Source organism: Acinonyx jubatus, chromosome D1 (assembly GCF_027475565.1).
Source record: "Acinonyx jubatus isolate Ajub_Pintada_27869175 chromosome D1, VMU_Ajub_asm_v1.0, whole genome shotgun sequence".
Classification (NCBI taxonomy): domain Eukaryota; kingdom Metazoa; phylum Chordata; class Mammalia; order Carnivora; family Felidae; genus Acinonyx; species Acinonyx jubatus.
The window spans coordinates 61133411-61155625 of NC_069390.1; the positions used below are offsets into that span (position 1 = coordinate 61133411).

At 45.1% G+C, this 22215-nt stretch overlaps 1 protein-coding gene across 5 annotated transcripts in view; it reads right to left on the minus strand.

Moving 5' to 3' along the window:
• The window catches only part of TENM4 (teneurin transmembrane protein 4), a 2866770-nt gene that overhangs the window by 726240 nt on the left and 2118315 nt on the right, over positions 1 to 22215 (minus strand). For 4 of the 5 annotated variants that reach the window (XM_053202562.1, XM_053202561.1, XM_053202560.1 and 1 more), the window contains exon 1: positions 9465 to 9921. The exons of the other annotated variant lie outside the window; for it this stretch is intronic. The gene's annotated coding sequence lies outside the window, so the exon portion shown is untranslated. Of the gene's footprint in view, positions 1 to 9464; positions 9922 to 22215 lie in introns of those variants that run through there. 5 annotated transcript variants of the gene reach the window in all.

The window sequence follows — 22215 nt, forward strand, 5'->3', positions numbered from 1 at the left end:
TCAGTTAAAAACAAACAAACAAACAGAAAAACAAAAACATAAAACTTAGAGGAAGAAGCTAAAACAATTCTCTCAAAGCCATCAATTCTATTAATTCACAGGTTACTATTTTCAGTACTTTGTCTATTTCTTTTTAGTTCCACGGCAACAAATGTCTGCTTTGGAAAGCATTATTTGGGATTTAATAGTATAGCATTATTTTTTTAAAACATAATTTTATTGTGGCATTTTCCTACATCACAAAAACACATGTTGGAAAATGACATTTAATCTTTATATAATATCTCACTGTTTGGCTGCCATACTTTACTTGTCCAATCCAATTGCTTACATCTTTTTTTTTCACTATTATAAATAACACGGCAATGAACATTTTTATTCTGACATCTTTTCTGCCCATCTCTGATTATTTTCTTTGGCTAGATTCCTAGAATTGGAAGAGTGGACTAAAGAGAACAAGTGTTTCTAGGACTACTGACAGTTACTGCCAAATTGTTTTCCTAAAAGGGTGTATTAATTTGCATTTCCACCAGCAGCAAAGGAGAGTACCTGTCTCCCAGCACCCTCTCCAGAATCCAGCATTGTCTCGGAAATAATCTTGGCTAATACGCAAAGTGGAAAACGGTAGCATGAATCTGCGAAGAGACACAGAGTATTTGATAGCCTACCTCTAGTCATACAACCAGTTTGCGGCTACACCAGGATTTGAACTTAAGTCGTTCAGCTCCAGGAGCCAGGTCCTTAACCACCACCCCAAAGTACTTAGCCACAGCTTGGGCTACGTAATGACTATCGCATGTCAGGTGTTGTTTTAGGGACTTTTATATGAGAGTTCCACACTGGCAGAGACCTTATACTAACTAGTCTTTCATCATCCCGAGCTACTAGCCAACACTGCCCCACAGAACTTTCTGCAACGATAGAAATGTTCTATATTTGTACTGCCTGATATGATAGCTACTATCCTCTACTGAGCATTGGGAGTCTGGCTAGCGTGACTGAGGAAACGAATTATTAATTTTACTTTATTAAATGTAATTTAAATTGTGACTAGTGACCACCGTGCTGCACAGTGCAACTCTAGAATATCTAGCGCATCACCCAGTAAATATTTATTAAGGGCCAAACTCCTGTAATCTCCCAGTCCCACCCTCCCTCTGCCGTACTTCCTGCAAGGCGAAAGTCTGTCTCTCCCATCTTCATCTCCGCGTGTCCATTTGTTCTCTCAAACGCAGGCTTAATGCTATTTATCTGTCACGTGGGGGTGATGTGAAGATCAGCTAATTAATGTTTGCAAAGAGCCGCATTGCTGACTGGTTCTCAGAATAATTGCACGTTAATAAAACGTTTAAACGACCGATTCTCATCCAGAGGCCAAAGGAGGGCTGAGTTTATTCAGTAAAGAGCCTGTTTCTCTGACTCACTCTGAACTAGATCCTTCCACGGTGGACCTCATGAATACAAACTCCTTTCATTTGAAGGGTTCCACCAATCAGAAGATACTGAAATGTACCTTCACAATGGTTTTGATGTCACAGTTTGATGAGTAAATTAATAATAATACAAACAAGACTGGGGAGGGCGGATATTTAACCAAGTTGAACAAATTGCTTTTAAGCTCTTAAGCATTTTCATTGCTTGCATGATAATAAAGCAAATTTTTAAATGTCTTGATCCACTCTCAAAGTAGACCCAGTAAAAGGACCTCTAAAGAGAAACACTTTGCGAAGCACTCAGCTTTAATTGCAGGCCATTCCAAAAAGTTACAAAGTTGCCCTTCTAGGAGAAACAAGGGTTTTAGAGCCAGAGAGGCCTATGATCAGAGGCTAGTCCTAGGTTTGTGACCGTAGGCAAATGGCTTGCCTTAAGGAGTCTCAGTTTTCTTATCTAGAAGCTGGGGGTGATAGCAGCTACCCTAAGCACAGGAGGCATTGTATACGTGTTTGTTGGGCTCTTGCTCCATTCTGCCACCTTCCTGACAACCACTGCAGGACAGAACTATGTCCCTCCCTACTCTGCCTGCTAAAATGAAGACACCAATTCTCAAAACCCCAAAGTAAAGAATGGACACATCTCTCTACAGTGCCAGTCTATAAATAGAAGACAGCTCCTCTTGAAGTCTGGTGGTCATCATTATTACTTTCTGAAGTAGCATCAGAGTAGGAAGTAGCTTGTAACCCGGCTAACTAAAAGTGTGAACCAGGGACCAGCATCGTGGATGGCATCAGAAATGCTTGGAGCCTGTCAGAAATGTGGATTCTTGGGCCCCTCTTCAGACCTACTGAATCAGAACCCGCGCTTTAATAACAAGATTCTTGAGTGATACATGTGCATATAAAAAGTTTGAGAAGCACGGTCTTACAATACATTGAATCCACACTCCTCTCCCATCCTAATTCTACAGAAAGGGAAACTGATTCCAAGGATGGGCACATCCTGGAACAACGTATTAGCTGCAACCCTTTTACTTGACTTTCGAGGGGTTCAAAGGCCACACCTTAAGAATCAACAATCATTCTACAGCAAGAAATTCAGCTCTTTAAGTGAAAACATTCTTAAAACCTAATGTTCTTGAGGATTATAATGATTTACCAATTGTACCTGACAATCATTCCTGCTGTGGGCCCAGGCTACTACCATCGACAAAGCAAATGCAGGGCTCAAGGAGACAGGGATTAGGGGGCCCTGCTCAATTGCTTTTGAGGTCCTGCTACATTTATGTCCTGTTTCCTTTTTGTTTTCCAAATGAAAGAAAGGCCCTGATTTGATGTTCAGAACATGACAAAGGGCAAAATCGTTCCATTGCCCTCCCTACTGAAACTGGAGAGGTGTCAGTATCAAAGGCAGCATCTGAACACTCGTCAGAATTCAGTCTGCGACCAGGGGAGTGGGTTTTCTCTGTGGTGACCACACTGTGGAACAAGGCTGAGGTGACCTCTCTATCTGACCTAAAGGAACTCCTGATGTCTCTGGCTGAGCACAGAGACACTTTAGAAATGGGAGGACTGGACTTCCCCCAGGGGCTCCACAGAATTCTTTGTCAGATGACCAGTCATCTAACCACAGGGAACAAATCTTTTCTGGGTCACAGAAATTTGACACGTAAAAGGAAGACTGACAAATACCCCCCTCTCATTGAACTGGCCCATACCAGGATGGGAAGAGAGGCCCAACTACTGTTCCACTCTGGAAACAGCATGTGGGCATGTTAATTTAATTTTTTTACTGTGCCCAGGCACCCTGAGGAGAGACAGGTTGGCCGATTTTCCAGTAAAATGCCAGTTACCAGCAGGTGGGGATAAGCTTGCTGTGGGTCGTCCCAATGGTTTCCTTTCTAAGATTTCCTAGGCGGCCATTCCAAGGCCTCTGAGCCAAAGCAAAAGGGAAGGGGGAAGGGCAGGGAGGGGTGGAATCCACTGCCTGAGCAAATGCTAGACGCACACACTTCTTCTGAGGAACTGTTTGTCATTCACTGTGGAGCCAGCCCCACCTACAATACAGAGGAACATATTTACATATTTCCACTCCATTGCTGGCTGCAGCGCTACAGAAAGTGATGATTCGTAAACAGCCAGGCAAGAAAAATGTTCTTGAAAAAGGATTTGCCTATCACTTCAGCAGAACAGCTCAAAGTTATGCAAATCCTCTGCTTGAGGTTTGATGGTCACCCCTACCTCCCTCTACTACTCAGGCTCCCAAGCCTGTAGGGGATTGTAAAGTAAACAGCCACATTCTGGTTTAAAAGATGAAGTAGAAATCACAGTGTAGCCTACTGCTTCTCATGTGTGACAGAAGTCTTAGCGTGGCATATGTCTGTGACCCTGCAATCCTACTTTCTAGGAATTATCTTAAGGGAATACTGAAATGACAGTGTGCACGAGGGTGGTTCCTTCAGCTTTGTTTTGATTAAAAAAATAAAACTAAAAATAAAAAGTCAAAATTTCAGTACCGTTTAAATAAAGTATGCCCTATTAAAACACCGAGGTTCTATGTAGCCATTAAACATGCTGCCATAGGGAGAAATATAACATGGAAAGATCTATCATTAAATGAAAATGTGCATTATGTTATGACCATGACCTCATTTTCTTACATATATAAAGTCACAAGTCACAACTCAAAACGTGATCAAATTTAGCTTCTCTCTGCTTTTCTCTGTATTGTCTTACCTTGCTCCAGTAAACACGTATTACTTTGCTAATTATAATACAGACAACAAAAGTTTTTTTTTTTTTTTTAAACTGTGACAAAGTAATGAATCGATAAGGCACAGAGGAGTAACCATCTACATTTTCACTGTTTTGTTAGAGGCTGCTCTTGTGGAAAACTCTAAGTTCAGGGATGCATAGATTCTTGACTCCCAGGGAAGTGAGGCATGTGTTACTTCCAAAGTGGCCCCCCAGAGCAGCGGTCTGTCAGTGCAAAGATGGAGTGATAAAGCTTTCAGCTACAATAAGCCAGGCTGATAAACCATGTAAGAAGGCAGGTTAAAGTCGGTCTCTCGGATCTAGAGTTGACATTGATTTACCCTGCTGGACTCTTGGAATCAAATCTGCAAGGAGGTGATTTAAATCCCATTGTTCTTTTGTTCCCTTTTTGGGATTTATGGATGTGGGACAACGTATTGGGACAGAACAGTGGCAGGCTGGAGGGCCAGGCAGAGTAGCTGTTTATTGGAACTGGACAGGGGGCTGAGTACCCACCCAGGTGAGGATTTACACTACGTGGTATTCAATCTCATTTTCTTTAACCCTTCTGAGTTAAAGACCATGAGTGGGCATCACACGGAGTCCCTTGCTTGTGTTGTCCAACAGTCTTTATCCTAAACTCCTAATCACTCTCTCGCCCATATTTTTAACTCTTGATCTGGAAATATCAGGTTATGTAACATGCCAATCTGCACAAGAATGTAATTCTGTCATAAAAAAGGACTCAATGAGGGAGAAACTCTAACAAAACTGGAAATGACTTTTCTAAGAAAAGAGAAGATATTTTTGTTTCAAGCACTTGAGCTGTTTTTAAATAGATTGTGGATGCAATGTTGCTGGTTCTTTTCGGGCTGTTGATTTTCCGGCCCAGCCCCCACCCAACAAGTGCACAGTGTTGAAAAAGGAGGAAGGAAGTGGAAGGGAATGATTATCTGTGAGTTTTTATAGACATTAATCCTTACTCAGTTGTAAACTAAAGAATGTCTCCCCATTTTACACGAGAGAGAACTTAACTTCCAAAGGTAACTTGCCTAAGGCCCCATTGCCATGATTCCCACCCAGGAAATAAAGGAGTTAAAGTCACATCCCATCAATTTACTCCCATAAGCCAGAGAGGGTTAAAGAGATTATGCCACAGAGTAAGGTCTATGGGAGGAGAGCCCTTGGATATCCAAAACGCCCACTACTACAATATCCAGTGTTTCAATGCAACACCTGTTCCATGGGGACTCACTACTTCGTATTCCAGACAGAGTATTCCCTTCGCTGTAGAACTGCTTTCTGATGATGCTACTTTAGGCTGAACACTTCCAGGACCCTTACCCCGCCCCAGCCCCGCAGTGAGCAAGGCTGATTCTTCTCCCACCACAGCCCATTAGGGTGGTTAATTGGCTTTCTGCCCCCTTCCTACCCCCATCCCCAAAGAGAGAACTTGATGATATTAAGAAGCTGGCAGATGAGTCCAAGAAATCTCAAAAATGTAACCTCTCCATCCCTGACAACTTCCCCACCCCCAGAAGATGGTGAACTCACACGCCAACCTGAACTCTGCCTCCGCTCACTTAAAGACACATGCTGGGAATAAAACCTTCCCTGAATCAGCCGCCTAAAGCTACGGTAACATCTAGGTCCTAAGTTTTGCCTAGACAACCTGGGGGCGTTCACTTCCGCGACATTCACAAGGACCCAGTGCACGCAGGACACCGCTGAGAGGCGACGCTCCTTCAGCCTAGAAAATCAGCTCAGACTGGTCCGATTCCACCAGGTGGAAGGACTCCGGTCACCATCCTCGCGGGAGAAAACGGATTCTTTCTCATCATTCTCTTACAACGCCTACAAAGAGGGGAATCCCGTTTTAGCGCGATGTCTGGCCTCGCCGCACACCCCCCCCCCCCACTTCCAGGCTCGCTCGCGCTGCCTGCCTCTCTCTCTCTCTCTCTCTCTCTCTCTCTCTCTCACACACACACACACACACACACACACGCACTTGCTTCCACCACCACCTGTGAAAACATCCCTCCGAACTTTGGCGAGAAGAGCTCCGGGGCAGAGCTGAGCGGAGGAGCGCCTGGAGCGCGCCGGGGGGCGGAGGATGGGGCCAGGCGCGGGGGAATGGAGCGCGGCACAGCTAGGACCCAGCGCGGCACGGCGCCTAGGCTAGAACCCGGCCCGGAACACCGCGGTCGGGGCTCGGGTTTCCCGCGCAGGCCCCGCCCACCCGGCGGCCTGGCTCTGGCGGACTGCGGCGCTGCTCCTCCAGCCTGGGAGCCTGGAGCCCGGGAAGACCACAACGCAGAAGGCGAGGGGGCCCGCGGAGAGCGCGGCGGCGCCCGGCCCGCGCGGAGGACGTGGAGCAGGCGTGCACCGGGAAACAGGTTGCCGCCGAGCCCCGTCCCCTCCCCGCGGCCGCCGCGCCGCGACCCTATTCCCTCCCCGTCCGGCGCGAGCACAGCCCCTCCCGGGGCGCCCTCCTCCCTTCCAGACCCTCGTGGCCGGCCGGGAGCCTCTCAGGCAGCAGGGTTAAAGGCGCCTTCAGCAAGGTCAAGGCGCGGCCGGTCGGCACTTGGGGATTTTCCCCAGCGGAGCACGAGCTTTGTAATCGCATTGTTAAGGATCATGGCAGCGGCAGGAAATCCGAAAGGCCCCACAGGTCTGCGAAGGGAGGATTTATTTTACAGCGCGGAACACACTCAGATAGACCCAGGATTTCAGGGGGAGGGGATGCGGGATTTCAGGACGCTGGAATGTGGCAAAAAAAAAAAAAGAGAGAGAGAGAGAGAGAGAGAGGGAAAAAAACAAACCCTCCCTACCCAGGCACACCACCACCTCCTGCCTGCGGTGGGGAGGGAGTTCAGGGCCACTGTGCCCCAGACTTCAGCGTTCCGCACGCCTCTGTCAGGTCTAGGCTGGTTTATCCCTCTACAGGCGAAAAGAAGATTTAAAAGCACTCCACTACTGTGGTTTCTCTATCAAAGACTAACATGCTACAGGCTGCGGCAGCTAAGGGAGACGGGGAGAGGGAAATAAACGCAGCAGAAGCAAACTGCGGTCCGCGTAGGAGGGAAGAGAGGGGGCGGAAGCCGTACCCCGCGCTCATCCCCATCTTACCCCATTAGCGCCGGGCTAGCCCAAGAAACCAAAAATAGGTACCTAATGGTGGCCAACCCTGGCAGAGACCGGCACCCTCCCTAGCTTCCCCGCCACAGTGGGCCTGGCCTGGATGGCTGGCACGCTGGGCACCTCCAAGGTGGATGAGAGCGCAGGCAGGTTCCTAAACACGTGAAGGGCACTGGATGTGAAAGATGGGGGAGATCTGAGAGACACAGAAGCGAGGCTTAGGGGTTTCCCAGGATGCAAAGTTAGTTTTAGTTTTCTAAAAGAACATCATCCCCTGCAAGGCCTCCCAACACACACACCGCCCCCACCCCCCGAGACAGGCTTGGGCTCTGAGGACTCCTTGGACCCTGAGTTCTGACCGGCTCTTTCTCTCCGATCAATCCCCGAGTCTCTACCCAATCCGTACCTCGATAACAGGTTCTCTGGGGACAGTAGCATCAGCGCCCAACGTCCATCATATCAGTGGGAGCCGTGGTGTCTCCCTGCTCTCCGGTCCCGGGATGGGTGCGCCCCGGTACTTACATTCCCCAAGCAGGCAAACTTTTGGGCTTGTCTTTCGCAAACGAGGTGCTCGCATCACGGTTCTGGGTAATCACTGAGCCAGTTTATATAATTGCCCGCGATGCCGTTCGGCAGATCTTGCGTGCGCGGCCGCAGAGCTCAGCACATGGGCACCCTCTCGCCCCCGCGCTCGAATCCCGAGCGTGCCCCGCCGCCGCCTTCCACAAAGCAGCGAGGCATCTCGTGGACTCGTCAGACACTAAGGGTGCACGCAGGATCCTCCGAAACCCAGGCTGCCTCAATGCGCCCCTTTCGCTGCGTTGGTAGCTTATGGATAACTGACTGCATCTCTACAAACCTCGCCAGGGCTGGGGGGGGGGGGAGGGGGGGCAGGGTTGGTGAAGGATAGGGACACAGGCGGGGGATTGGCGCGGTTCTGAAGAGGGCTCTGTACCCAACCGAGTAATAATACCCTTGTAGACAAGGACCAGGGTGCACAAATCGCCTTAACGTGTCACCCTGAAAGGCGAGCCAACTTCCAAAGTTAGAGACCACGCAGTTGAATTTCCAGTACTTTCCAACCTCGCCTAGGCGGGGGCAGGGCACAGAAGGGGCTGGCAGCGGCCAGCGAAACCCACCCTACCGCCCAGCCAAAGAGGACTCAACAGTTGAACCTTCCCTCGCCCCCAGTAGTTGGCTGTGTATTCCCTGGTTGCGCGTATACACACACACACACACACACACACACACACACACACACACACACTCTTATACCACCTTCACGTCTGCTCTTTCAATAGACTGCATTTTTAAAACGCGAGGAAAATGACGGAGCTCGGTGATCACATTTCAACCCAGAGCACATTTCTCCAAGTCAGGGGTGCGAGCAGACACACACACACACACACACACACACACACACATTCCCACTCACACCCAGGACCGCTCTGAGCGTCCACCGGCGATGCAGCCTCCACTCGCTGGGAAGGGAACGTCAGCACCGCTGCAGGGCGGCGGGCGAGAAGAGGCAAGCGCCGCGCGGGCTGCAGAGGGCGCGGGGCCGGGGTCGCTCTTCCGTTCCTCGGCTCCAACAGCGGCGCGCGCGGGGCCGCTGCAGCCGGTGCTCGCCCCGCAAGACAGGCTGCAGCCGCCAGAGCCCGGCGCCGCCTCCCGGGCTCATCCAGCGCCCGCCCGGGCCCAGGGGCAGGCTGGTCTGCAGAGGGGCTGCGGACGCCGGGGCTGGGGCGGCGAAAGGGATCCCCGCGAGGCAGACGAAGCCGGGCGCGCCGCCTCCCTCCCACCCGCAGTCCTGAGTCCCGGACCCGCGCCCACCTCCCTGCTCTTCCCCCTAACCTTCGCTCCTAGACTCTAGTCCGCGGCGGGCTCCGGGAGCTGCGGCGACGGAGGCTCGGGCTCCAGAGTGGCTCGCCTCTCCGGCAGCCTCCCGCCCAGCCTCCCTCCCTTTCGCCCCCAGTGAGGGCCGAGTGAAGCAGGCGAGAGTCTCCTGGAGCCCCGGGCGTCCGCGCGAGCCGCCCTGACCCCGCCACGGCCAACGAGCCAAGAGGGGCGAGGGAGCCGGCGAGACGCCGCCGCGGTCCCCAAGGCGCTTTTCCGTAGAGCGGAGCGCGCCCGCCTTACCGTGGCTGCAGGCTGCCACCGCCGGGGAAGCGGGGAGGAGGGCGGCAGGGAGGCACGGCGCCGCGCCGGTGGCTCCTCTGGCGCTCGGCGGCGCGGCTCCTCGGCTCCGCGAGCCCGAGCAGGGCGCCCAGGAAGGAGAGGGTCCCGGCTCTGCGCTCAGCTCCAGCGAGACCAACAATAGCTCCCGAGGGGAGCGGAGCCCCAGCGAGCCTCCAGCCGCGCGCGCACGCCCGGCTCCCGCTCCCGGCCGCTCCCGGCCGGCGTCCCTGCCAGCACTGCTGCCCCACATGAAACAGCTGCAATCCCGAGGCTTCTGGGGGGTTGGGGCGGGTGTGTGCGCGCGCGAGTGTGTGAGTGTGTGTGTGTTTAATAGCTTCCCTCCTCTTCTTCCCCTCCCTGCCTGCTCGCCTGCCTGCCTCCGTCCCCCACCCTCGCTCTCTTACACACAGACAGAGAGGGCGAGCGAGAGACACACACACACACACACACACACACACACTCACACGCACACGCAGGTTACATGAATGGGAGGCGGGAGCCAATCCTGCGAGGCTGGGCGAGCCGCGGCGCAGGGGCGCTGGGGAGCAGGACCGCACCACGGCGCGGGGGGGCGCCACGCAGGTGACGCGCGCCCTCCCGGGGCCCCTAGCTGCCTCTCCGCTCGCCCCACTCTGTGCGTTCCTCCCGATGGCTTCCTCTCGCCCCCTTCCCTCCTTTCACTCCGCTCCTTTCTCCATCTTCGCTCCCTTTTATTGCCTTTTCGTTCTCGAATTCTCCTAGTTCTCTCAGTACAGTGTCTTTCTCGGTCTGCTCTTTTCTTTTACCGTCTTCTCTCGCTGTCTCCGTCCCCTTCTCAAACTTTCTCCTTCCTCGTCCCGACTTTCCTCTACTTCCTCTCCTCCTGCCTTTTGTTCTCTTTCCTCCCGCTTTGGCTTTCTCCCCCCGTGACTCTGTGATGTTGTCTGGTCTCCTCTCCTTCCCCGCCCCCGCGCCTTTGCCTGTCCGCGGGTCTCTCTGGGACCGGTGGCTTCCCTCCCCGCCTACCCCCCGATGTTATTTCACACCCTCTACACTTTTACGGGGACAGACTCTCTCGCATTGCTGCTGCAGCACAGCCAGAGGTAATTAAGAGCTGAGAACTTGAGTTCCTTCCTCGGGCTCACAAGATGCCCAAAGAAAGGCCCTCCCTCGGACAACTTCTCCAAAACCATGGTAACAGCTACTCAGTCGTGATAACAATCATTTAAAAAATATCTGCAGAGAACGTGGTCCAAGAGATTTGTCCTTCGCATTTCTGGACTGTGACCGCCAGTCCAGAAGGCATTTTTAGAGAAGGGCATTTTCTTGTGATGGGAGAGGCCGCTTGGTGCAGCGGTAATTTGCAAGGGCTTTGGAGAGAGACTGGAGAAAATTCCCACAGCAGCCCTGCTGCGTGTTGGCTGCATGACTTCCTGCAAGTCATTATCTTTCACCCAGCCTCAGTTTTCTCATCTGTAAAATGGATAATTATACATACCTCACCAGTTATGGTGAGGGGCACAAGAGAGAACAAAGGAAAGAAAGCACTGGCCACACATAAGTTCCAATAGTGTGTTGTGACTTCCCTTACCTGCCCCATCCCATTTTAAAACTCCCTTCATGATCTTCTGCTACATTGTATCTCCACAATCTAAAGTATGTAATGAAGGAGGAAATGTGACATTGCTAGTGTTACAGAAATGTGAAAAAAGGTCTAGGATATTTTTAAAATTCTATTGTATGATCCGGAGACTGTCCAGCCAGTTGCCATCTGCTGATTACAGAGGCATCACAGAGATTATAAACTTGGGGTGCTGGAATGCCCCTTCAACATCTCCTGAGGCATCCCAGAAATTAAGGGCAGAGGTAGGAGTGGATGGGAGGGTTCCATACATCTGTCCAAAAACATACATCTGTTTTTGAAATCTTCATAACTGAACACTGTCCAGTGACAAAGCATCTGAGACTAACTAAAATGTCAAGTCTCTGCCTTTGTATAGCATTTATCAGCTCTGTGTCCTCACTACAGATATCAAATGCTGTACATAAGCTGTGATTGACAGGTAGACTCAGACCTTTGACAAACATCTGTTAACCACCTACTCTGTGGTTGGCACTGTGATGGGCTCTGGGCATCCAGAGGTGAAGCAAACGGGCCTTGCCTTTGCGAGCATAGTGTGCAGTGGGCATGTCTGATGGATGTATGATAGGAAAATGAGTCACATATGCCTTGAGAAATATCATTATTTTTGGTGGACAGAATCTTTCAAAATACGAGGTCCATGGCAGAGGAGATAATAATAAAGGATCCTTGAGATCTCAAATGATCCTTGAGAGCGAAAATTTTGGAATCCAGTTCATTCTGTTTCATTTCATTTGACTGATGGGAAAACGGAGGTCCAAGCAGGTGAAAGTATTATGGGAAACAAAATATTCTGTCTAGTCTTGAGGTATCTTTGATTAATTTCAAAGGGAAAGATAGTTACTTGACACTTGAAAAACCTGGCCAACTGGGCCTTAATCAAGTCATTAATAAGTCGGCATCACTGATAATGTGATAGTTAGACATCATGTGCCTCCTGATGTGACATGCTGAGAGGGACATAACCTCACGTCTGCAGTATTCCTACCCAAAGTGAATAACCCGAATCTAATCATGAAGAAATATCAGGCAAACCCAAATTGAGGACCATCCAATGAAATAACTGTCATGTACTCTTCAAAAACACCAAAATCATGGAAGAGAAGGATTCTGCAATAGGTCTAGATTAAAGGAATGGCTTAGTTGTCATGACAATACATGTGACATGTGGTCTTGGATTGGGACATTATTAGGACAATGTCAATTTCTTGATCTTGATAATTACTGTGTTTATGTAGAAGACTCTTCTTGTCTTTGGGACCTACACAACTCAAGTATTTAGAGGTTTAAAAAGATGAAGAAATCCCCACCTTCCAAGAGAGGCATAGTATGGTGGGTTTCTGCCTAAGGAATAGGCAGAGTGTGGGCACAGAGGGATACCCAACCAAATCCTTGTGGGTAAGGGAAGATTTCCTGTAGGAAGTGGCAATCAAGCTGAAATTTGAAGACAAGAATGTTAGCTAGACCATAAGGGAAGGGAGGTGCTTTTTAAATAGGGGTAACAGTACAGGGACATGGATGAAAGCATGAGGAACTGATTATGGCCTCAGAGTTGGCACATGAAGGGAGTGCCTAGGACAGTGTAGACAAGTAGGTCAGATTGGATCTTGAAGGGTCTTGAATGAAGCTAAGGAACTCAAACATCTTGAAGGCTCAGGTACAGGGTGGTGGTGGGGAGTAGAGCATTATCAAAGACTTTTCAGTAGAGGAGGCATGTGATCTTAAGTATTTGAAAAAGATGATCTGGCAGCAGTGTAGAGAAATGGATTAAAAGGAGTGGCTTGGGAAGACCAGAGATGCTCAATGAGGTCATTTAGGTAACCTCAGGCAGTTACAGTGAGGATGGAGAAGGGAAGAGAGATTTAAGAGAGACTGAGGATATAAAGTGAACAGATTTTGGTCACTGGTTGCAAGGGGGGGGGGGGGTGGGAGGGGGGCGGGGGAGTGGCAAGGAGAAGTCCAGAGTGACTCTTAATTCTCAACCTTAGGTATCAAGGGGGAGGGTAGCACTACTCACTTCCATGTCAAGAGAATTCAAGAGGAAGTGGAGGTTGTTAAGGGGAAAGTAAGGTCACTTGTTCCCATGCCGTAATCTAACTCTCTAGCTAGCTTGATACTCTCCTGTATGGCTGCTCTGTGTCACAGGAAACCCAGCTATAAAGTGCAGCCTAAGACCCTCCAAACAGCTAGCCCCATGTATTACCCAGAAAACCAACCAAACAAATCAACAAAACCAGTAGATTAGATATAATAGCAGTACGTTATTTGTGATAATGGAGGAAAAAACTGAAACAGCCTAAAGGGTCAAGTCAGATAAGTGAGTTGGGGGACAGACAGCCTTGTCAGAATATCATGTAGCCATTCTAAAGTTTTACTTCTTTGCAGAGTTTCTCAGGCCACAGGAAAATGCTAACGCTATCATGTAAAATTTTTAAAAAGCAGACTTCAAAATTGTTAACTGTGTAAAAATCCTCATGGAGAAAAATCTGAAAAAAAAAAAAAAAAAAAAAAACCCAACCAAGACAACCATGCCAAATATTAACAATGGTTGCCTCTGGGTGATAGGATTATGAGTAATATATATTTTCTTCTTCATGGTCTTTGGATACTTTCTAACTTTCCAAAACAATGTACATTCATTACTTTCATAACAAAAATCAAGAGCTGTCATTTAAAAAAATGGCTGTGACCCCCCCCCTTCCACTTTATCCCATTTCAATCCACCCTTCACGCTCCCCCTGAAGATTAACTGCCTCTTAAGCTTTATCTTTGAGAGTGAAATAAGAGGGCATTTAACAAATCAGGGGAAATTATCAGCTGGGCTGGAGAAGGGGAGAAGGCGTTCTTTCTTAGGCAGGCAGATATGTTATTAGAGCTGTTGAAACTGTATATATTAAAGACGTTTGCATTGCCCTTATCGATTCTATGCTATGTTACAAGGAAAAGAAAACCTACAGTGGGGCCAAGAAAATGTGAGTCTTTAAAGGGCAAGTTTTAATTAGGAAATGTACTTATTTGCAAAAGCACTTTTCTTCATAGTCCAGCAGTTACTGGAAAATTGTTTCCGAAAGCAGGTATTTCAGGCAAGGAGACACGTGGGGGCAAGGGGCAACATTTCATGCCTGTAGTCTGATATTCACAAACTGGTTACACAGGATTTGGACACCCATTGATAAGCACCATCAAACGTTCACAATTAGAGGGCAAGAAAAGTACCAGCCAGAGAATGTTCTCATTCTTTGGAAAGGTTGCTGTAAATGGCTCCCCGGTAAGGTTTCCTCAGTATCTGTGATTGTTCATCTTACAGAAATGTTTCCTATGTGCACAGATCCCACAGCCTAATAGTAAACAAGCAGAGCACTTTACCTTTTCACAGCCCCTCCTCATCTGTAGAATTCACTCAAGCCTTGCATGCCCTGCCCCCTTCCCACTAGGATCCTGTTACTTCTAGTTTGCATGGGAGGTCCCAGAGAGGCAGAGCAGTAGGCCAGAACTAAAGGAAGAACAGGACACATTCTTGGAAAGCCTTCTATGTGGCTCTAGCACTCCCACAGTGAGTTCTCTCATCAATTCCTCAAGGTAACTTGGGATAGCAGGTAAGTAAACTGGGGCCTAGGTGGTTCTGGCCCGCACAGAATCAGAACGGGATCCCACTCTCCAGAATTTGCCAGCATAAACCCATTTTTAAAAGCCAAGGGGTGAGGCTGGATATTTTTCTCTGGCAGGTAACTCGGTTTAACCTGTGAGCTATCTTTCTGTGAGGTTTATTCTAACCTTTGAGCTGTCTTTCTGTCTTGAGGGAATTCAAAGCTAGTATTTGGGGATTAATAATAACTTTTGAATGTGTCTGCCAGAAAAAGCCTGTGCCTGGATTCACACACATCTTCTCTTTGGGAGATGGTTGGCTCTGGTCTCTCTTTCCTCACCTTCACTCCAGTGTTAAGAGTTTTTGGTACTTAGGGGCATCTGGGAGACTCAGTTGGTTAAGCTTCCAACTTTGGCTCAGGTCATGACCTCCAAGTTTGTGAGTTCGAGCCCCTCTGTGCTGACAGCTCAGAGCCTGGAGCCTGCTTCCGATGCTGTGTCTCCCTCTCCCTCTGCCCCTTTTCCACTCGTGCCCTGTCTCTCTCTGTCTCTCAAAAATAAATAAAACGATTTTTAAAAAGAGTATTTCGTACTCAAATAATTCTTAGTAAATATTTCTTCACTGAGTGAAGAAACAGATACTAGTAACAAAATAGCTTGCACGTACTGAGCATCGTGCCCAGGACTGAGCAAAGAGCATTATCTCATTTAAATTTTAGAGCAACACCATGTGGTAGATATGACTGCTACCCCCATTCCATAGGTGAGAAAACTAAGACATAAAGAAGTTAAGCAGTTTGTCCAAGGTCATTAATGATTAATAAGTGGCAAAGCCAGGTTCCAGCCTAGGTTGTTCTGAGTCCAGGCTCTTAGCCACCATACGGTATTGGATGGATGGATGGAATTAATGGCACCAGCAATGAAGTGAGCTCTCCGTGAATCACTGCGGTACCTGTTACATCGTGGTTAATCTTATCTAGAGCAAGCCATCCCGTTGCTCTCCATGAGTGCATCCTGTTTATTTCCTTCATCACATGTTTCACAAGCTGCAATTACTTCTGTGTGAATTTGTTTTACTTTTCTCCCGAAGCATCTGCCCAACGTGCAGTATCAGTTGCAAAGTAAGTTCCGTGAGTGTCTTGGTCACTATTGTGATCCCCAGCACCTAGCACAGAGCCTGGCACAAAGTAGATAGTTGAAGAAACATTTGGAAATTCGTGAATGAACGTGGGCCCCCATCCTTCTTCAGTGGTGAAGGGCCTGTAAGCGTTTATACACATGCCCTTGTGAAAGATGGGTATTTTACATGAATTTACTCCATCCCATGCCAATGCTTACTTTCTGCTTTGGGGGGCATGTAGTTCAGTCAGGGGAGCTGAGATTCACATGAGCACGTAATGGTTCTGATTGTGCTCCTCCATGGACATTTGCACCCAGATAACAGAAAACACTGATCAGAAAATAGCATCTGTTGTGGTCAGGATGACTAGCTGGCAAAGTTCCATGATGGACGCATCCTCTCTGATTAGGTCAGCCCCGGCTCTCAAGCATAGAAGTGTTGTATCAGCTGACGTCACTTGCATAACATTTTCTTTCCCAGGGCTTCTGACAATGGTACCTCAAAAAGGGGTCTTCTCCTATGCGCTTTGGGTCATGTGATCCTTTTCAAAGAGGATGCCTCAGCCAAGGTCTTCTTTCTTGCTAATTTTTGTCCTCTCTACTTACTTGGCTAACAGACTTCTTCGCTGCTCAGGTGGATTTGCCTTTTCTTCTGCAGGGTAGACCAGATGACAGATGCTGGTCCTCTACAAAGCTAAATCAGATCCATTTCCTAGTCATAGAAGCATGCAGCCTTTACTAGAACTGTTTATTGGTCCAGAGGCCATTTGTCCAAAAGCAATTAGGAAGGTAACAAACAAAGCAAACAAACAAACAAACAAACAAACAAAACCAACCACAAAGGCCTTCACTAAATTAAAGCCTCTATGGGGGGATTCTAATGATTGGGTTGCCAGACACTGACCTCCCAAATCGAGTTTTAATCCAAAACTTCTAGGCCTTATCAGCCTGTGGGACAAAAGGAGTAGCATTAATGTTAATTCCCAAATAAACACTATTCTAGTCTGTATACTATTTTTTCCATATAACAGTTACCTTGGAAATAAGTGCTTCCTCCCTCTTTTTTATGATTGCATACTATCTCATTATATGGATGCACCATCTGAATTTAACAACAGGGGTCATAGTGATTGTAGTATATTCATTTCAATAAATATCAAGCAATTAACCTAAGATCAGGTCCATAGCAGCTGCTGAAAAATGTTAAATAAGGGAATTAAATCATATTATAGCTACTGAGTCTGTAGACTCTAAAAAGAGCACCCAAAAATTTGAAGTTTCAAATCTGTTGGGAAAGGACAAACCTTTCAATTAACAGTGCCATTGTAACTGACCAATCATTTTGGAGGGAAAAAAAGTTAGATTCCTGTCCATCATCATATCCCTTTGAAATTTTTCTCACTGAATATAAAAAATGAAAATATGAAAATTCTAGGAGAAGAATAGGTAACAATTTACATCATTTTGGAGGTAAAGAAAGAAGACATTTTTAAGTGTGACATGAAAAGGAAAAAATCTTCAAGATGTCAAAAATTTGTATAAAGTTTTTGAAATGTTTGTATATTTATAAAACCAGACAAGAATCAAAAGAGCAAAGTGTTGAGGAAGTATTTGAAACATACACAAAAAAGTGCTATTATCCTTAATATACAATGAGGTTTTAGAAATGTATAAGAAAAAGACATCTCAACTGAAAAGTAGGCAAAGAACATAAAAAGCTAATTCACCAAAAAAAATTACAAAGCTAAGCATATGATGTATATTTAACTTGTAACTCCAAGAAATGCAAGATACAATACTACTCAAAGTTTTTTTTTTCTTTTTGCTTATCAAATGAGAAATGTATAAGAGAAATATGACATGTCCAGAAGATAGTTCCTCTCCCTATACTGCCAATGGGTATATATTGGTACAACCTTTGTGAAAAAGAATTTAGCGATATTTACCAAATCTTTCCATTGTCGGGAGCTTTCAGGCCAGGAATCTATGTCTACATTTAAGACAGTTAATTAAGAGAAAATAATCATGGATGGACCCAAAGAATTATCTAAAAGAGTTTCATTGGTGTTAGGAGTAATAGCAACAAATTGGAAAAAAATCTAAGTGTCAACAAATTTGCAAATGATCAATTGTATTATAAGTACATCATAGTATGATGAACTGTTATATGGCTGTAATAGATCATGGTGAGAAGAATATTTAATGAACTTGGAAAGGATTCACAATAAATATTTTTGTGTGACTTTTCTTTAACTTATAGAAAATGCCAGTCAAATATCAAGTTTGGCAAATAGATTATACCCATCACCTAATTTCAATGGTTATTAATTCATGGCCAATCTTGTTTTATGTATATCCCTCCCCACTTACTGTCTCTGTCATTATTTTGAGGAAAATCTCAGGCACCATTTCATTTTGTCCATAAATATTTTAGTAAATATCTTTAAAACGTATGCACTATTTTTGAAAAATAACCACAATATGTTTTTACATTTTAGAATAACAATAATTTCTTAATGACCTCAATGGTCCACTCACCATTCAAACTGCCCCACTTGCTTTGTAAATCTTTATTTTTCCAGTTTGTTTGTTTGCATCAGGATCCAAATATACTCCATGCACTGCAATTGGTTGATATATCTACTAAGTCTCTTTTGATAGCTTTTCCTGTATTTATTTTTGCTCTTACTTGTACATTACTCCTTAAAGAGACAGGGTTGTTTGTCCAAGAGAGATTCCAATAACTTGAATTTACTGAATGCACCCTTCTGGATTAACTGTTCTTCTACAACTTATATTTCCTGTAAATTGGTAGCTGGTTCTAGAAGCTCAACCCAATACAGGGTGAATTCTTTGGGGCAAGGCTGTCTAGACGTTATTATGTACTGCCATCTGTCTTTGCAAAGTTAGTAGTCTGTGATGCTCATGGACTAGACTTCATTTGCCTAGAGGTTGTCAACTGGTCAAATTCTGATTCATTGATCTTCATTCATTCTTCACTTTTAACTGGAATACTTCTATAAAGAGAAACGTCCTCTCATTAACTATTTGCTGACCTAAGATAAAGGTTTGATTCTTTCCTTTTACTTATCAGGTTTCTGAAGAATGAGTTGGGTATCCCTAGCATTCTCCAAAGGTAAGTAATGAGGTTTTTTTTTTTCTTTTTTAAATGTCATTTTGAGTTCATGTATTTAAATATGGTTGATGTATTTTCATTCCTTTTTAGTTACTGTTCATATTGATGTTCAAATTGCCCTATCTTTAGCCAGTGGGAACATCTTGATATTGACTCCCAGGTCTTTGATAGCCTCCTCTTCCCCACCCCCTTGGGATAATAGGATGTTTTGGGCTCATCTTGTGCTTATCCTATGCCAGATCTGAAATCATCCATTTTTCAGAGGACCCGTGGTTCTTTTTAGTGGGACATGGTAGTTAGAAACCACAATCTTGCTACCAGGGGTTGCTTATTGCTACTGGTTAGTATTGTTTATAGGCTTTTTTAGTTGTCAGGTTTAGGAATTTTTTTAAAAAGGAAAATTCACTATGCATTTGTTCCATTACTTCTAATTCAGTTTTTACTTAACTTCTTCAGTCTTCTATCTATATCTCCCTCCTTCCATTACAAATAATAAATGATGCTATAGAAAAATATTTACTGATTTATGAAATTAGCCACAATATTTATTTTGGTGGCAAATAATCATGTATATACATCTCACATATATGTATATCTCACATATATATGTATATCTCACATATATATTTTATATGTATATGCCAAAGATATACAAGTTAGCAATGATTATTTCTTGATGATGCAATTAAAGGTAATTTTTAGTTTCCTTTGTTTTTTTCTTTTTTTTCTGCTTTTTAGTATTTATACAATTTCCATAATAAACCATTTTTATTTTTGGTATCAGAAAAAAATTTCTAAAAAACAAAAATAAACCAGATGGTATAAATTATAATACAGTAAACTGTCTTCCAATCTTATACGTGGGAGAATAATGATATCCTATTACATCTGTGGAGTGCTTTACCATTTACAAAGCATTTTACATCCATTATCTTTCATGATCATTACAGCACTATGAAGGAGACAGAATAGGAGTACTGTCGTATAGGAAGAGAAAATAGAGGTTTAAAAGGGTCACATATTTTGGAATCAAGCAGGGCTCCTGACTTCTCGGTCAGTGTTCTCTTGTGTGCATAGTATCTGCCTCTGGGTGACTGTTACTATGCTTTTGTTCTCCAGTAACACAAGAAGACTCTGCAGTGTCCTGCCTGCTGCCAGAATGTTATCTTCAGAACCCTCTTTCTTTAGCATGAAGTTTGGAGGCCCATAAAAATGCCAAAACATATTTTTCAACTTAATTTGTATTTTTAATCCAAGTAATTCATTAACACAATTTTAAAAGTCAAATATTCTAAAAGGATTTTAATGCAAAGTAGCAGTCGCCTGCCTTCCCATTCATCACTCACTCCACCCGATGCCCCTTCTGCCCAGAGGCAGCCACTCTGAACCGTGAGAGAGCAAAATTCTTTTTTCTGGTTTTCATTTCCGTTTTACTAATTTGTTCCTACTGCAACTTTTGGATTTTTAATTCTCAGATACTATCAGTATGCTTTCTATAATCAAAGATGATAATTTCAGTGTCCTTTTCCTCTTTACACAGACACTTCCCTTTCCCTCATCCTCTCAAGCTACTTACTTTATGACGTTTGGTTAAACTTTAGTATTTCCATCATTATGGATGCGTGAAAACTATTCTCAGCTGAGCCATGTAGTGTATTGTACTATGATGTACTTTCTTTTGTTAATGTTTGTTTCCTCTTGAGTTAACATCTCTCTCTTTCTTTTTTCATATTTATTTAGTGTTTTAGGTACCTGTCACTGTTCTGTTCTCAAACTCTCTACCGAGGTATAAATCTTCCCTTAATACTTTCCAACCCATCAAATAATCTGTCCCTTTCTTTTCTTTCCTTCTATTTGCTTTGGTTTGCTTTGCTTTTGTTTGTCATGGAAATACAGTCTCCTTGTTTAAATGGTTTCAATATGGACTGGTTGCTTTGTAGGCTTGCTGCCCAGCCCGTTTGAAGGTCTCCCTCTAATATATTCCTGGACATTTTATTGGATCTCATACCTATATTTATATCTTTCATTTCCAGGATCCCATGTATCCCCTTCTTTGTCTTCACACCGAGAACAAACACCTGGGAGGTGAAGTTTTTGAGGTCTTATTTGGCTGGATACAGATTTCTAGGTTAGAAATAAATGTGCTATAATCTTAAGAACATTGATAGTTCCATTGTCCTTTTGCTTCCAGTGTTAAGAAGTCTGATACCAGGGCGCCTGGGTGGCTCAGGCAGTTAAGCGTCCGACTTCGGCTCAGGTCACGATCTCACGGTTTGTGAGTTCGAGCCCCACGTTGAGCTCAGTGCTGACCGCTCAGAGCCTGGAGCCTGTTTCAGATTCTGTGTCTCCCTCTCTCTCTGACCCTGCCCTGCTCACACTCTGTCTCTCTCTCTCTCTCTCTCTCAAAAATAAAATGATCATCCAAAAAATTTTAAAAAACAGAATTCTGATTCCATTTTTGCCTCTATCCTGTTTTAGTGACCTTTCCCCTCTGTTAGTTCCTGAAAATTTTTAGGATCTCTTTTCTTCAGAAAATTTCTTCAGAAATTATCTGATGATTGGCATGGGTCTTCTTTCTTCCAATGTGCTGAACTGTTGCTGGTTTCTTTAACTCCAGAGACTTTGAGGGGTTTGTTTCAAATATTTCATTGCTGATTTTCTTATTCTCTATTTCCAAAACTCCTATTACTCAGATATTGGACCTCGTATACTCTTTCCAATTTTTTAATCTTCTCTTTCTTTCATATTTTTGTCTTTTTGTTCTTTCTTGGAGGTTTTCTCAGCTTTGCCTACCAACCCATTTGTTAATGTTTTTATTTCTGCTGTCATATTCTTAATTTTTAGGACTTGTATTTAGTTGCTAAAATATTTTTTCTCTTTAAACAGCCTCCAGTTCTTGTTTCATGTGCACAACTTTTTTTTTTTTAATCTCCCTAGGGATAGTAAGGATGTATTTTGTGGAAATTTCTACTGTTCCATTCATTTTTTCTATGTTTTTGAGGCTTTAAAAAATGTTACTTTGTTTTTGGGCTTACCTTTTTTTGTTAGGGATTTGCTCAGATGTTGGTGACCTATGACTATCCGTACCTGTTTAACTCAAACTGCTTGGAAATTTTAGCATGTATGAGCAAAATTTGTTGCCCTAGTGGGCTTGCCTCTAGGGTCACCTGGCTAGGTCATTTCATTGGTAATTCCTTAACAGTATCTGTAAGTTGTTTCTCAAAGGCCACTCAGTTTCACCAGAAAGGCAG